The following is a 14,525-nucleotide window of genomic DNA, read 5'->3' as shown; positions in this document are numbered from 1 at the left end:
ATCCCAGCATTTGGGAGGCAGAGGAGAGGCAGGTCTCTCTGTGAGTTCAAGGCCAACCTGGTCTACATCCTGAGTTCCAGGACAGCCAGAACTGCATAGAAAGATCCTGTAGGCTCTGTATTTTTACAAGGGATTAAATTTTTCTCACATTCATTTCGTTGGGGCTCCCCACAGAACTGACAGGAAACGCTGGGCAAGTGCAGCTCAATTTGCCAGCAAATTTTAGTTAAGAACTGACAGCTGTATGGATAGTTTCAAATGTGGCTAAAACACAAGTCCTAAAACACTAGCTGTCAATATCAGACCACACAAAAACGTCCTGCTAACCTCTGATCAGTGACAACATAGTCGCAGATGCACAAGGCCGCTGCTGAGGGCTCACTAACACAAGGCAGAGAGGAATGCTCCCCTCCTGCTGGCTAATCCAGGCCTCTTCAGAATAGGAGAAGGCTTACTGCGTTTGAGTCTCCTCAGGGCTTTATAAGGAGCCAAGCCCGGCAGCTGCACACAGCTCAGATGAGGAACCAAGGCCTCGACTCCTAACTCCTGGGGAAGGGATTTATGGTGGTTTGTCTCACTCAAGTTTGACTTAGTGTCAGAAAGCTTTTGGAAGGAAAACAGTCTTCTCTGACTGCGGCAGGCTATTTGCAGCTCCCTGACAGCTGGAGACCCTACTGAAAAGACAGGCTCAGCCTCACGGCCTCGGGCAAGTTTCTTTTTTATTTTTTTTTTTTTTCTGGATTAGAGACTGCACAAAGAACAAGTCAAAGTGGGGTCAGACTGGAATTTTTCTCAGCTCAGCTTCTCACAGAATCACAATACCCAGCCCAGGAAGGACCCTCTCCAGTAAATCCCAAATGCCTCCTGGCTACTCATGTGTCATTCATCTGGACAGACAGAGGATTGGGCCTTTTCACAAACACTAGGCTTCTCCCACACCCACACTTCTCCTCTCCTGGGATACAAATTAGAACCCATGACCCTCCACAGTGCTGGGGGTAGAACCTAGGGCTTCATGTATGATAAGCAAGAGCTCTCTTTCTCTACTCTGCCACTGAGCTATACCCCTAACCACCAGTGAGCTCTGGCTTGCTATAGACATGTGCATGCCAAAAACAAGGATGACCACACGTACTTTGAGGTTTCAGAGCTCAATAGAGGGGGCTGTATACGAAAATTAGCAACTCAACACCCTGATGGCTTTGCCACCACCTACGTGGCCCAGAATAGGTCCTTACGTTTGAACAGCAAGCACTGTCACCCTAAGAGCCATCTATCTCCCAGAGTCCTTTAATAAGGAAACGTAATCAATTAATGACCCCCCGGGGCCTGACAGAAGACATTATACATATTTACACAAGGCTCGTGTCTTTTTTAGCCATGCTTATACACTTTGTTTTAAGAATACATGTCTTAGGGCACTGTGAGCACCACAGAAGAAATGTTTCCAATGACTAACAGGGTCACAGGCGACGCCTATGTGAGAAAAATGAGGGATGTAAAGTTCAGCATTTTGTGTAATTTGCTGGGCTGTCAAAGTTTAACGATGCTTCTGCCAAAATGATTTTGTTAAAGGCTAAACTAACCAGATGTGTGGCAAATATTTACAGTCCGGGTCAAGAGCGTTTACTCTTTGGCAGTTAACTTTGAAAACAAAAGAGCTTAGACCAAAGCTGAACTGAAGACGGCGCAGCTGGTATCCAGCGTTCTCGGGAGAGCCCTGAACTCACAGCCTCTGTTTGATAAGCTGCCACTCACCTCTGCAGCAACTGGCCAGGAATACAGACGATGAGGCTTCCTTTCCTGTGCCGATATCTATTTTTAAAGACCAGAGTCCACACACATACGATATGATATGTCTTCCCTCAGAAAGTTCGCACTGACAAATTATTGCCATGTTTCTAATTTTAAGTTTGAGTTAACGAATACCAAAGAACCTGAGGTTTGTTTTTAAATTTTGCTCTACTAAAATTAAACTAGAATGTCACAGTCTTTTCTTCTTAGTATCAAGGGCAAACTAAATTATTTCAAAAATGCCAGTACCTACAATTCTAGTTAGTATTCATCGGTATGCACACATATATGAAATGTGCACACACGCACACACCCGCATGCACACAGATAACAGAGATTAACCAATTACTTTAACAAACAGTAAACCTCTCTCCACAAAACAGGGTGGTGCCTAGAAATCAGATTCCACGTTTCAGCACCTAAGAATTTCTAACTGATCGTTTTCAGAATTACCATTATTATGAAAGCTACCAGACCGGGTATGTCCAAGCTTTGACACCACAATGAATGCATATTGCCATCTACAAAGTCCACACTTGAGACACAAACTCAGGTTAACAACAACAAAGGAAAAGATTCATAATATTCCCTGTAAGGCTTTGTTCATGTGATCCATGCATGTGCCACAGGGAAGACATGCCTGAAAGGTAGACTTTGACATATCTGTGGCCTAAAAATTATCTTGGCATCCATGGAAACCAGGAGGACTTACAGATATCCATGGCTGTGTGATTATGTCTTGACCTGCTAGCTGCAGAAGAGAAGAAGAAAAGAGAACCTGAGAAAACAAGAGAAATGGAAGAAATGGAAAGGGAAGAAAAGAGAAGGAGGAGGAGGAAGAAGAGGAGAAAAAGGAGAGAGGGAACAGACCAGGAGGAAGGAGAGAGGGACTAGACGAGGAGGAAGGAGAGAGGGAACAGACGAGGAGGAAGGAGAGAGGGAACAGACGAGGAGGAGGAGGAAGGAGGAAAAGAAGAAGGCTCTCCTTACATTGTCCCTAAATATTCAACACCCTTTTGACAACCAAATAAGGCCAAGTGGCAACTGCGTTGGTTATTTTAAAAAGTCCATCAGTTCAACAGCTGGGCTGGAGGTTTGAGATACGTGGTCACTAATCCACTTAAATCCCCACATTCATTGCCTCGGGATGCAAGGGTTAAACTTGAGGAAGCAGGAATTACCCCACCTTTTCTTTTCTTTTCTTCTTTCTTCACTTAATAACTTAATAACAGATCACAGCATTCTTTCTTTTTAAGAAGCAGGGAAGTCCTGTATTTGGAGAAATACAAGCTGATCTAGTTTGATTTTAGTCAAAAAGAATGGCGGGACTGACTGATCAGGGGAAGGCAGGGACCTTGGCTGGCATGTGGTGTGTGAGGCCTTAGCACCCTAGAACTGCAAAACAAAGGAGAAGGGGCCTCAGCACTCAGACTGGGAGCTGCCACTCAGGGCCACGCCCAGTGAAGAAAGCAGCCGCTTGCAAGGAAGCAGAGATGAACAACTTCCCAGTTCACCAGTGAACTAAAGTCTAATAAGAAATAACAGCTGCTTCTCACAAAAATACGAGGCTTAGAAACTGGATGTCCATTAGATTCCAAAGGACATCACGACAGCTCCTGGGCTATATTCTCTGACAGGTTTGAGAGTCACGGCCTTGTGGTTTGGCTAACCTTCTGCGATCTATCTGCTCAGCGTCGGCCTGACATTCCTACACTGCCCAGGAAACGTTTTATTCTCTGTTGTTGGTTCACATTAATGATAAAGGTCCTGAGTAAAAGCTAAACTACCTCCCCTCCCCTCCCCTCCCCTCCGTCTCCTACTCCTCTGCCTCCCCTCTCCCAGAATGCAGCCGTGCGCTAACAGCTGATGTGGGCCCACACCTCATTCCCAGCTGCGCCAACTTTCTGAGCCACGCGGTACCTCACAGTTCTGCCGTGCACGCATTCCTGTTTCCCACCAGGCCTTCGGACTCTGCGTGCACCTGCCAGGTTCTGAGGTGTACATGTTTGCATGAAAACATGCACCACCATCACCACGACCAACCCAGCCGCCTCAAGCAAGCCAGGCAAGTACTCCCAGCATGGCATTGCACTCATCCCCAGCCCATCACACGCAGCTCTAGGTACCACGACTGTGTAAGAATATGATGCTAGAACCCAGCTGCTGCTCAGGCACCAGATCTGCAGCAGCCCTGACACAGATACCAGCAGACAAGCTACTAGCTAACAGACTTCAGGTGTCAGGGTTCTTACCTGAGAAGTGAGCTAAGTCCAAGGGAATACTGGGGGCTGCAACCCTTTCCCCACTTTCCCTGATTCCTGTGAGGGAATCGGAGAACATGGACCACAGGAGTATGCTGTGAGACCACCGCATCCTCTAAATGGCATAAGAAGAGACCCCACTTCTGCCACATGGGCTTGATTCTCCTCTTCAGAAACCCTCACCATGATGCCCGTCTCTGTGCTGAGGCCTCAGCCCCCTTCAGGGGCCTACACCCGCCTGTTGTTTAGCTGCCTGTGAGTGGCACTATCAACTCTTTTCGTGACCGTCCTCCCCATGAACCCACCTTGGAGCTCCCTTGACCTGAATCTGAGACTTTTCAAGGCGGTATCTCCAAATAGCTGGACTTAGGGACTAAGAAATGAATACTTGGCAGGGTTGTCTCAGGAAGCCATCAACACAGAGGAACATGGCAGCCATTCCTACTATAGCCCAGCTTCCCCTGGACACCCCCAGTTTATAGCCATCACAGGCTTAAAAAGTTACGGGCAAACACATAGTGAAGACCATTTCAGCGGATTTTCCCACCACTTCAACTCAAACGAGACATTAGATAAAGCGCGTGCTGTGGACAACTTAGAGACTGCAGTTTCCCTCATCCCGTGCCCTTAAGTCAGAGTGTTCCGGCCACGCAGCTCCCTGAGGAGAGCTGCCCCATGAGGCTGGCTTCAAGGCTTCAACTCAAGTGTCATCAGTGGCGATAAGACTAAAGAGCAGACCTCTGCATGCATAATTCAGAATGTGAAAATGAACATTTAATGTGATCAGGGCCTCGGAGGACCGACTGAACTGTATTCACTTGCCCATGTTTGAGAATGTGCATGTGTGTACGGGTGGGAAGGGTGGGGCAGACCCCCGATGTTCCTCCAGTTTCCCTTGGGAACCCAGCATCATTAACTACACAGGTCCACAGAAACCACACTGAGGCTCTGTCATTTTTATAGGCAGACAGGTAACGCACAGTGCAACTTTCTCTCACTCCATCAACAGCTAGAGTGGCCAAGGCTGGCCCCGAATACAAACCTTCTCGTCTGACAGCCCCCAATGACTGGGATTGCACCTGGCTGCAACTGCCACATGTGCCAGTACCAGAAAGCCACAGGTGGTCAGGAGCCACATGACGGAATACCATCAATTAGCCATTACTATCAACATGGATTCGTTCTCCTGAACATGGCTGAACCAGACCCATGGGGTCGGTCAGTGTTTCCTGGAAAGAGCTGTGAGGTGCAGGCGGGAGGGCCTGTGTAGACAATCAGAAGAGTGTGACTTCAGCTGCTCTGAGTCTCAGGCCCTTCAGAAAGAAAGATAAAAACAACGGGTGCCCCTGGGTATCCCCCACCCCACTATTTGTTTTTTTTTTGTTGTTGTTGTTGTTGGGTGTTTTTTTTGGAAAAAGAAAGACTTTGGAGAGTCTATGGGGCATCTTAAGTTCCCACAGTCTGTTAGGTCTGGGGACCTAACCTTAAAACATATACTCAAGAAAATTACTACTCACAGCGGCCACCGCACACAGCTACCCTCCCCAGGAGACCCTCAGCCTCTTCCTCTGACTACTCACAGTGGTCACCACACATAGCTACCATCCCCAGAGGACCCCCAGCCTCTTCCTTTGTTTAAACGCTGATCTCACATGTCATAGACTTCACCTGTGAGGAGCTCTTCTGCCCGCGCAGAAGTGGGCTCAGAAAACACTCATTAAAATACCAAGGAAATTTGTTCTCAGATTGTAGACCATCCATTCACTAGTCGATTTGCACTTTCATCTGAGTGCCTAAATAAATTATAATTTACTTTTAATGAAATAATTACCTGGTGAAGAACCAATGATGAAATATTTATAGCCCCATGAGGCAAGCATTTAAACATGTACAAAATGAAAGAGTCTTAGCATAATACAGGTAGTCAGGGAGAGAAGTACATGTTTGTGTAAAACCCATGACAGAGCTTACCAGAGAATTACCTTAAAGAGAAAAATGCGAAGAAATCCCACAGAGACAAAGTTTCAGCTGGAAACTAGATTTGCTGACCCTCCCACTGACACACAGCCGTCTATCCCACGTGACCAAACTCCTTCTTACATCACTTCAAAATCTCCAGGCAGCATCTCCTTAAACTGTAATCTCAGTTTCTTGAGAAATTTGGGGACGGAGGATCCTAAGTTCAAGGCTTGCCATTCTCTAAAGTAAGTTCAAGACCAGCTTGGGCAATTGAAGAAATCATTGCATTTATTTATTCTTGGACTGAGGGGTTGAGCCCGTCGTCAGGCCTGGTGACAAGCCTCTTGCCCTCAGACCTGGACAATTTAAAATAGAAAAGAACAAGAGGGAGCTGGAGGCAGAGCTTCGTGGTAGAGTGCTAGTCTCTCACGCACATGGAGTGTAGTCTCCGGGACTGCAACAAGCTTACAGTGAGAATAAAATCTTCAAGCAGAGCTATCTTCGCTGTAAATTTGGGGGTCACTTAATATAGTGTTGGGCCAAGGCAGAGAGCTGTAGATTGAATGACCTATTTCTGTCACACCCTGCTTGGATGAAGCTGCCATCAACCTTTGCTCAGGAGTGATTCAGTGTTTACAGACAGAGCTTTATGATAGCAGAGAGGACACGGATTAAAATGAAGTCAGGAAGGGGCATCTGACTTGCTACTGCTACACAAAGCAAATTTTATAACAGTGAATATGCGTCATCGCTGTAACTTACAAGGAAACTGAATTACAGAAGACAGAAAATGCAAGCGCAGGATCATTCAGTGAATGTATGTGATGCAATGCTTTGGTGTAGAAGTCACAGAAAGAGCAGGGGAGTGGTTGGTTGGCAGGTAGAAGTCAGAAACGCAGCTGTTGGAGGTGCAGCTCCAAGATGAGTCAGTTCCACACTCTAGCAGATCTGCAAGGTCCAAGGTGAAGAAGAGAAGCAGGTGTGCACAGGTGTGGAGCACACCTCCTAGAAAACAGCCAGCTGTTTCCTGCTGTTCTTTCACAACGTGTAGACCAGCCCACACGATCCTCAGAAAGTCGGGGTTGGTGGAGAGTGGCCCCAGGCACTGAGCTACTAAGCCTAAAGGGCCAAGGAGGCAAAGCTGCCATTCATGTTGAGAATAGCTCTGCCTATCTCTGCCTGCCCTGCTGGGTTAGCTGTGGCCACAGCGGTATTTCACAGAAGGACATGTAACACAAGTCCCAAAAACAGGAGAGAGCAAGGAAGACTAGACGAAAGAAAATTTGATACTTAAATGTACAAAAAAGAAGTGGCAGGAGCTCAATCTGAAAAGAGGCAATAATCCCAATATAAAGATCCGGAGAGGGAGGAAGAGAGCGACCATAACAGACAAGGAATGGGGGCGCGGGGGTGTGGGGTGTGCTAAAGCAGACACAGCTCAGAACAGGAAGACTAGGAAGACCTAGCAAAAGCCTCCCTCTAGCCAATCCGCACTTCCTCCAGCATCCTTTCTTGAACCTTGACTTTCTGTCCAAGAGAGACGAAATATGACCCAGTCTCTAAAAGATCTCTATTACAGAATACAGATATGTAGAAGGAACTTTAGAAACTTTCTTGTGTGACCCCCATTCACCAGACATGCCACTGAGATCCAAAGGACAAAGAGCCTACTAAGGTCAGGCTTCCTCTCCTGTAGTCATGGCTCTAAGCGGTCCTAGAGGTCAGACATCTCCAAGTTCACACAGAACTGTCTCTCTGCTGGGAGCAGGAAGCAAACTCACTTCTTGGAAGTGGTGAAGGAGCCTCAGCTGAGTTGTCCTTGGCCTCCACAGCACTTGTTCCCCAACCCACCTACTCCCCAGCAAGGTCCTTTTAGAGATTTAAGAGTCAGCTGCCAGAAAGCTGCCACTAGGGAAGAAGTGCTAGGAACACATCAGCTTTGCGACTGAGAGCCTGCGTGGAAGTAATAAAAACATAACAAAAACTCCAAAATGAAGACAGCAAGGCTCATCTCCAGTGAGCACCTCCTCTGTAAGACACATCCCATGGCATTTAGTGGTCCCCATCTCCTGGGCCACATTTCTAATCTAGTCAAGGAATTTTAAAATATATATGATCATGAAATAAAAATATATAAAATCCTAAAGCCCACTGACTCTGTTTCTTTGGCTAGAATGAATGTCTGGCGGAAATGAAGACTACAAGTATAATCAGGGGAAGAACCTACTCAACAGAACAACTAAGACTTCTGAATTTTGTTTCTCATTTTTATTTGTTTCTTGCACCACTAGGATAAAATCCAGGGCCTTGCTCAGCCAGGCAAGGGCTCTACCACCAAGCTACCCTCTCCGCCACCAAGCCCTTTTTAGTCTGGCCTGAATCAAATCTAACAATGAACTGACCGAAAAATCAGAAACAATACCTACAACAATCAAAGTGCTATCTTTGTGTTTGGAAACAGCAATCAGGAATGGTGTGAGCCAGATACAACACGGAGGAGCACAGCTGAACTTCAAGACCTCCCGACCCTGGCAAAACAGGATGAGTTCAAAGGCATCAGAATCCTAAGACATGTCTGCGAGAATAGATTAAAACTCCTCAAAGGTGGAGTAGTATATCTGAAGCCCGAAAGGCCACTGCTTTCCATCCTCACTTGGGGCTGGAGGAATGTGTAACACATGCACAAATAAAATACGTGATCATTGTCTATTTTTGGTGAGGTGGAGTAAACTTATGCACCATGGTTCAGAATTCAGCAGAATCACTGAAACTTTAATGTCTTTGAGTACATATGTATGTTTTCTGTTCAGTGACTATGTGGCTGAGCCCAAGTGGCCAGACAATACTGCGTGATCAGAGCAAAAGACAAACAAACAAAAAATCCCATCAAGAAGCAAGCCTCTGAACAATAAACACACCGAAAATTGCCAGTGTGGGGCTGGCGCATGGGGCTGGCACATGGGACTGGCGCATGGGGCTGGAGAAGCTGGCTCAGTCAGTAACACACTTGCTGTACAACCTGAAGTATTGAGTCAGATATAGAAGCTATAACCCCTGCCCTGGGGAGGTGACCCTTGCACTAGGGAGGTGTTCCCTGCACTGGTGAGGTGTGGTGAGGTGATCCCTATACCAGGGAGGTGACCCCTGAAACTGGGGAAGTGACCTCTGTACTGGGGAGGTGACTCCTGTGCTAGGGAGGAGGGCACAGAGAGATTCCCGGAGTTCACTGGCCAGTGATTCTGAGGGACGAACTCCAGGTTCAGTGAGTGACTGTGTCTCAAAACGTACGGTGGAGAGCAATTAAGAAAAACACTCCAAGTTGACCTGTGGTGGACACACACACCCCACACTGCCACATGTATAAAAGCTGTCGGATGGTCATTCAGAATCTGACTCTTCATCTTCTATGTTCAATTCTGCCAACACTGGATGTATAGACTACCCATACTCACACGGCTTATTGGAATACATTGTTTAATCACAAAGATGAACAGATCTCAGCTAACAAGGACAGTGGACAAGGCTGGATGGAGGCAGCTGCTGTGATCGCTGCATGTGCACAGACTGAAACAGCACACGAATGCCTACAGCATGGTATGAGCTTAAAAGTTTAAAAACGGTAAGACAGCAAAATAAGGATGCCAAGGCCCATGGCACGGTTCAGGCAGACAGAATACAGAGAAAGGCGTTTACCCCACTGGCCCAGGTTCCCTACTGGAGACTCGGGACACTTGGCGGCCTTGAAGGTTGAACAAGAAGAGGCAGGAGGGCTTGAGTGTGTGCTGAGAGTGACTGGCAGGGAAAGAAGCGAGATTGGGTCGGAGGTCAAGGAGCTTTATTTAGTCTGGAAGAAACCTGAGTATGTTTTCCACACAAAGAGAGGGAGCCAGGAAAACGACAGAAGTTCAAGGCAGAGGAATGGGGATAAGCATGAAGGTAAAGAGGGGGGAGGGCAGCACTAAAGATGGGAGGGGCTGTTGAAATAGAAAGTGGACCTCTGGGAAGCCTTCTCCCAGGCCAGTCTACCAGGAAGCTTCCATTTCAGTGTCCACAGAAAAGTCCACTGGGTCACAGACTGGAGGACAAAGCAATCTGTGAAGTCCCCCTCTCTCTGCCACCTTCTCTCCGTTCCCTTTCTGTCTTCCCTCCCCCCTTCTTTCTGCGTTTGTGGTAGTAGGGCTGGATTCCAGGGCCATGCAGACACTGAATTGATCCCGCAAGCTTCATATGCTGGAAACAGGATCCCCAAAGCGTATTTTGATGGTACGTGGAGGTGGGACTATTGGGTCACACAGGCCTCGTGAGTGGTTGAGCTCCTGGGATAAGCAAGAGCTGCTCTGTCGGCGGAGGGCGTGCTCTGTGGCACACTAGCTCTCTGACCACATGAAGTCCCATGATGCCGTGGGGCTCTCTACCTGATGTAGCCTTCAACTTGAACTGCGATCAATACTCATTTTTCTTTTTTTATAAATTACACAGTCCCAGGAAGTAGACTAAGACAGCTGGCAATTACTATTACAGTTTGAGCTACACTGGTATTCAGGAGTTAGGAGATTTGAGGCGACATCACATAGGTCTGGGTTCAAATTTAGCCAATTCTATGGCTCATGTCCCTGGGCAAGGCTGTCCGAGCCTCAGGTCTTTCCTTGGTAGAATGGGCACACTGAGGGTCTCTAGATGGTGTGACATCGGGATGCAATGCAAAGGGCCCTTGTGCAGTGCTCAGTGTTCGTACAGCAACACTGGGTGGCAGGTGCCTGTGTGCAGCACGATGGGCACAGGGACTTCATCACTTTCCTCTCTGAGCCATTTCAGGGAATGCAGTCACCAAGGACAGGCACACTGTAGCCTTCTGCATCTTACAGCATTGAACCAGAGCTCTGCACAAATGAAATTCCCAGGAAACCGGAGATATGAGCAAGCATATGCCAGTGATGAGAAAAATCACTGATCCCCAGGCAGCAGAACTACGCCCTTTACTGTATTTACACAAAACCCAGCTAAGTCTGGGTTAGAAACCTGTTTGGGAATTGCGGATCGACTTTCAGAAGAGGGTAAGCAAGCTATGTGCAAAATACACGCTTCACTCCCATAGACAGGAATGTCTCTAAGGGGCAGAGACCTTTCTGGACTACATCAAGACACTGTTGTCCCCAAGGTCAACAGTTCAAGTCCCTCCCAAGACATGCCACTTGAGTCGATGCCTAGCCCTTGGAAAAAGCATCCAAGTCAAGTACCCAGGTGATTTTTCTCATCCCAGGCAAAGCTGCAATACTGAAGAGGTTGTCTTTGTCAAATGCACTTCAATTTCCTGTGTTGGTAAAAGCACGCATTCAGAAACCCCATCAGACTTGTAACAGGAAGGCATCTTTCTGCATGAGTATTTTGATTTGAGAAAAAAAAAGAGATCTACACAACAAAACACCAGCCTTCACAGTGGATACTCCAGAGGGAAGAGCTGAGCTTCTAACAGAACACAGCCACACACTGCTACAACTCAACCCAATCCAAACAACTCACATTTGTGGAGTGTCCCCTGGGTAAGCTGAGATCAAAGGTACCAAGATCCAATGCTTGTTGGGTACCCCACCTCCCTTATAGAGGGAGGGCACCAGGACATTTGTAGCCCTGTAGCCCTACAGTACAGGCTGGAGTCAAAGCCCTGGAGCCAGAGACAGACAGACAGTAAGAGGACACTGTGGCCCATGTCATGTGATATCATCTCCCAGGCATTTGAAGTGGATGCCAGCAAAGGTCTGGTGGTAGAAGGGATCTTGAGAGTGAGGCTCAGGGTATGGCCGTGGCACAAGGCATGGATGAGCACACTCTGCCATCAGACTGGACACAGAACCTGAGAGCAAAGGGATCCACTAAGGACAAAGCGGTAGCACAGGCTGGAGACAAGGCTGGCAGGGAGGGGGCAAGTCACGTGAGAGACAGACAGGAGGCCAAGGGTAAGCAGTCAAGGGTAGCAATCAGCAAAGATGCCCAGAAATTCCAGGAAGTTCTAGATTGGGAGATAATCCTTATCTTGGCAAGACAATTCCCACCCTCGTGCTTTGACACAGTTACAGGGATCGTCCTAAAGGGTCCAGACAGCCAGACCCCGGGGACATGACTTCCTGTTCCAACAACCGAGGTGGTTTCCACTGGCTAACTGCCCATGGCCTGGTGCCTCCTTACAAAATCTGAAGGATTTGTCTGTTCTTCTGTAGTAGTCTTCTATAGGAAAGCATTAAATGTCCCCAGGTGTGCTAAAAGGTGTGCACTGGAGACTAGAACCCAAAGTCTTCCAGATGCCTCAGAAGTACAGGCAAAGGTAAGCAAGCACAGGGGGATGACCACAGAGGGTCAGAACTTTACCAAACTGTAAGATTATGCTCTGGGCATCAGTCAACTGATCACTGAAAGGCAACTTCCTGGGGTTTAACATCATCCTGTCCAGTAGAAGGAAGCATGTCAGTAACAAGTCATCTCTCTTGGGTACCGATGTCACAGCTACTCACCTTCAGAGGGTGACACGGGGCCCTATTTCTAGCAAGGCATTCAACTGCTAGGCTTGTCTGAGAGCTCTCCTGGCTTAGTGAGCAGTGGCAGCCCCACCCCCACCCCACTGCAGAGTGTGTATGTGTGTGTGTGTGTGTGTGTGTGTGTGTGTGTGTGTGTGTGCATGTGTGCAATTCATACTACAGTTCCTCTCAGTCAGCCATACCACTCTTGGCCACAGTAACACATAGGCATCTACATACAGCATGCAAATTGAGCACTGACCCTTTCCAAACGAGTCCCTCACACACCAGCCATGAGTACATGTAGTAGAAATCTCTTTCACCAGTGGTACAGCTTAAAGTGGAGAAGCACAGTAGATTTTCCAGTGATGTGTCTCAATATAAATATTCTATTTACTACTTGATAAGAAAGTTACTATGTATACTTGTTCATGTGATGAACACCTTGCCACTACTTCCCAGCCCAGAACTACCAAATTAAAGCAGAGATTCAAATGGCAGGGCTAATACCTCTCACTGGAGAATTTAAAAATGAACTACAACTCAAAATTTTGACACTCAGGTGAGAGTTTTTAAGATTCTGGACCAAAGCTGTTCTAGATGTCAAACTTAAAGAATCTAAGCATCATTGGCAGAGTCCTGAAAGCAAAGACTGGGCACAAGGCTCACAGGCAATTTGCATTTCCCTTGAATTAATAACATGAGCAAAGACTGGGAGTTTAGCCCAGTGGTAGAACATGTACTGAGCATGCCTGAGGCCCTGGGGTTTGATACTCAGAATCACAATGAATGACAGAGAGCTAGATGATGGGTAGGTAGGCAGACAGACAGACAGACAGGTAGATAGAAATAGATGATCGATCAATAGATAGATAGACAGACAGACAGATGATCGGTAGATAGATAGATAGATAGATAGATAGATAGATAGATAGATAGATAGATAGATAGATACATACATACATACATACATACATAGACACAGATAGATAAAGAGATGGATAGATAGACAGATGGAGATAAAGAGATGGATAGATAAATAGACACAGAGAGAGACTGAGACTATTTTACAGATAGATGTGAAATAAAGCAATGCTCTGCCTTGTGAAAAATTCTAATTTAAATGTGAAATTGTAGACAGGATATACTTACTCAGTTCCATTAAGCAAATTATTGGCTATAAACCTCTCTTAGCTATAAAGTAGGTCCTTTTGTTTTAAGAAAATCCAATCTTCCACACACCTAAATTGCATCCAGGGTAGCCACAGGAATAACTGCAGTAACTAGCATGCATGGCAGGAAACTGCAAAGCTTTATATCAGCAGCTCCCTGGGAAGCATGTTCACAGAGAGGCTCTTCCAGGCAGCTGCATTTAGATACATAGAAAGATTTTTCACTTACTTCAAGTTTCTGTGTAATCCTTGTTCCTCTAAGTGAAAGGGGCCAGGATCACACTGAAATTCTTTATTAACTGCTTTAATAAGAAAAAAGCCAAAAAAAACCAAAACAAAACAAAAACAACAACAACAAAACAGCTGTATCCCTCTAATTCAGCGATGGGTATTCTTGAGTAGAGTCTCTTCAAGGAAAACTATCTCTAACGTCTAAACAAAAGTAAAATCTTCCAAGGTAGACCAGTGGCAGGCACTGCATACGATCAGCGGTCAACAAACCAGGCAACTGTCGCTATCGGTGGGATGATTCACAGTGAGTATATTTAGAACGGTGCTTTCCAGAGGCTGTTGAGATGCCAGGTTTGGGAAATAGGTGAGGGCTATATCCCAAAGGTCTCTTTCAGGAAAGAACACCAAAATATTAACAAAAAGAGTCTTCTCTTTGAAGTCCCCAAGCTCCTGGTGTCTTCGAGGCTGCGCTTGCCCAGTCTGGTCTTGGCAGAGTCATCCATTACTGGGTAAATCCACATGAAACCTGAGGATGCTTGAGTGGAGGACGCAGTCGGAGGCAGTGCGGCAACTCCACATGGGACCAGCCTTTTATGGCC

At 46.7% G+C, this 14,525-nt stretch overlaps 1 protein-coding gene across 17 annotated transcripts in view; it reads right to left on the bottom strand.

The window, feature by feature from the left end:
• Svil (supervillin) overlaps positions 1-14,525 on the bottom strand; it is a 208,215-nt gene that overhangs the window by 119,325 nt on the left and 74,365 nt on the right. For 4 of the 17 annotated variants that reach the window (XM_075970709.1, XM_075970717.1, XM_075970719.1 and 1 more), the window contains exon 1: positions 13,925-14,502. The exons of 5 other annotated variants lie outside the window; for them this stretch is intronic. The gene's annotated coding sequence lies outside the window, so the exon portion shown is untranslated. Of the gene's footprint in view, positions 1-11,534; positions 11,547-13,924; positions 14,503-14,525 lie in introns of those variants that run through there. 8 more of the 17 variants (XM_075970716.1, XM_075970718.1, XM_075970720.1 and 5 more) reach the window with 4 other exon arrangements.

This window comes from Microtus pennsylvanicus, chromosome 4, assembly GCF_037038515.1.
Source record: "Microtus pennsylvanicus isolate mMicPen1 chromosome 4, mMicPen1.hap1, whole genome shotgun sequence".
In the NCBI taxonomy this organism is placed as follows: Eukaryota; Metazoa; Chordata; class Mammalia; order Rodentia; family Cricetidae; genus Microtus; species Microtus pennsylvanicus.
Note: the sequence above shows the minus strand (reverse complement) of the source record. Positions and strands in the feature narration are given on the sequence as shown.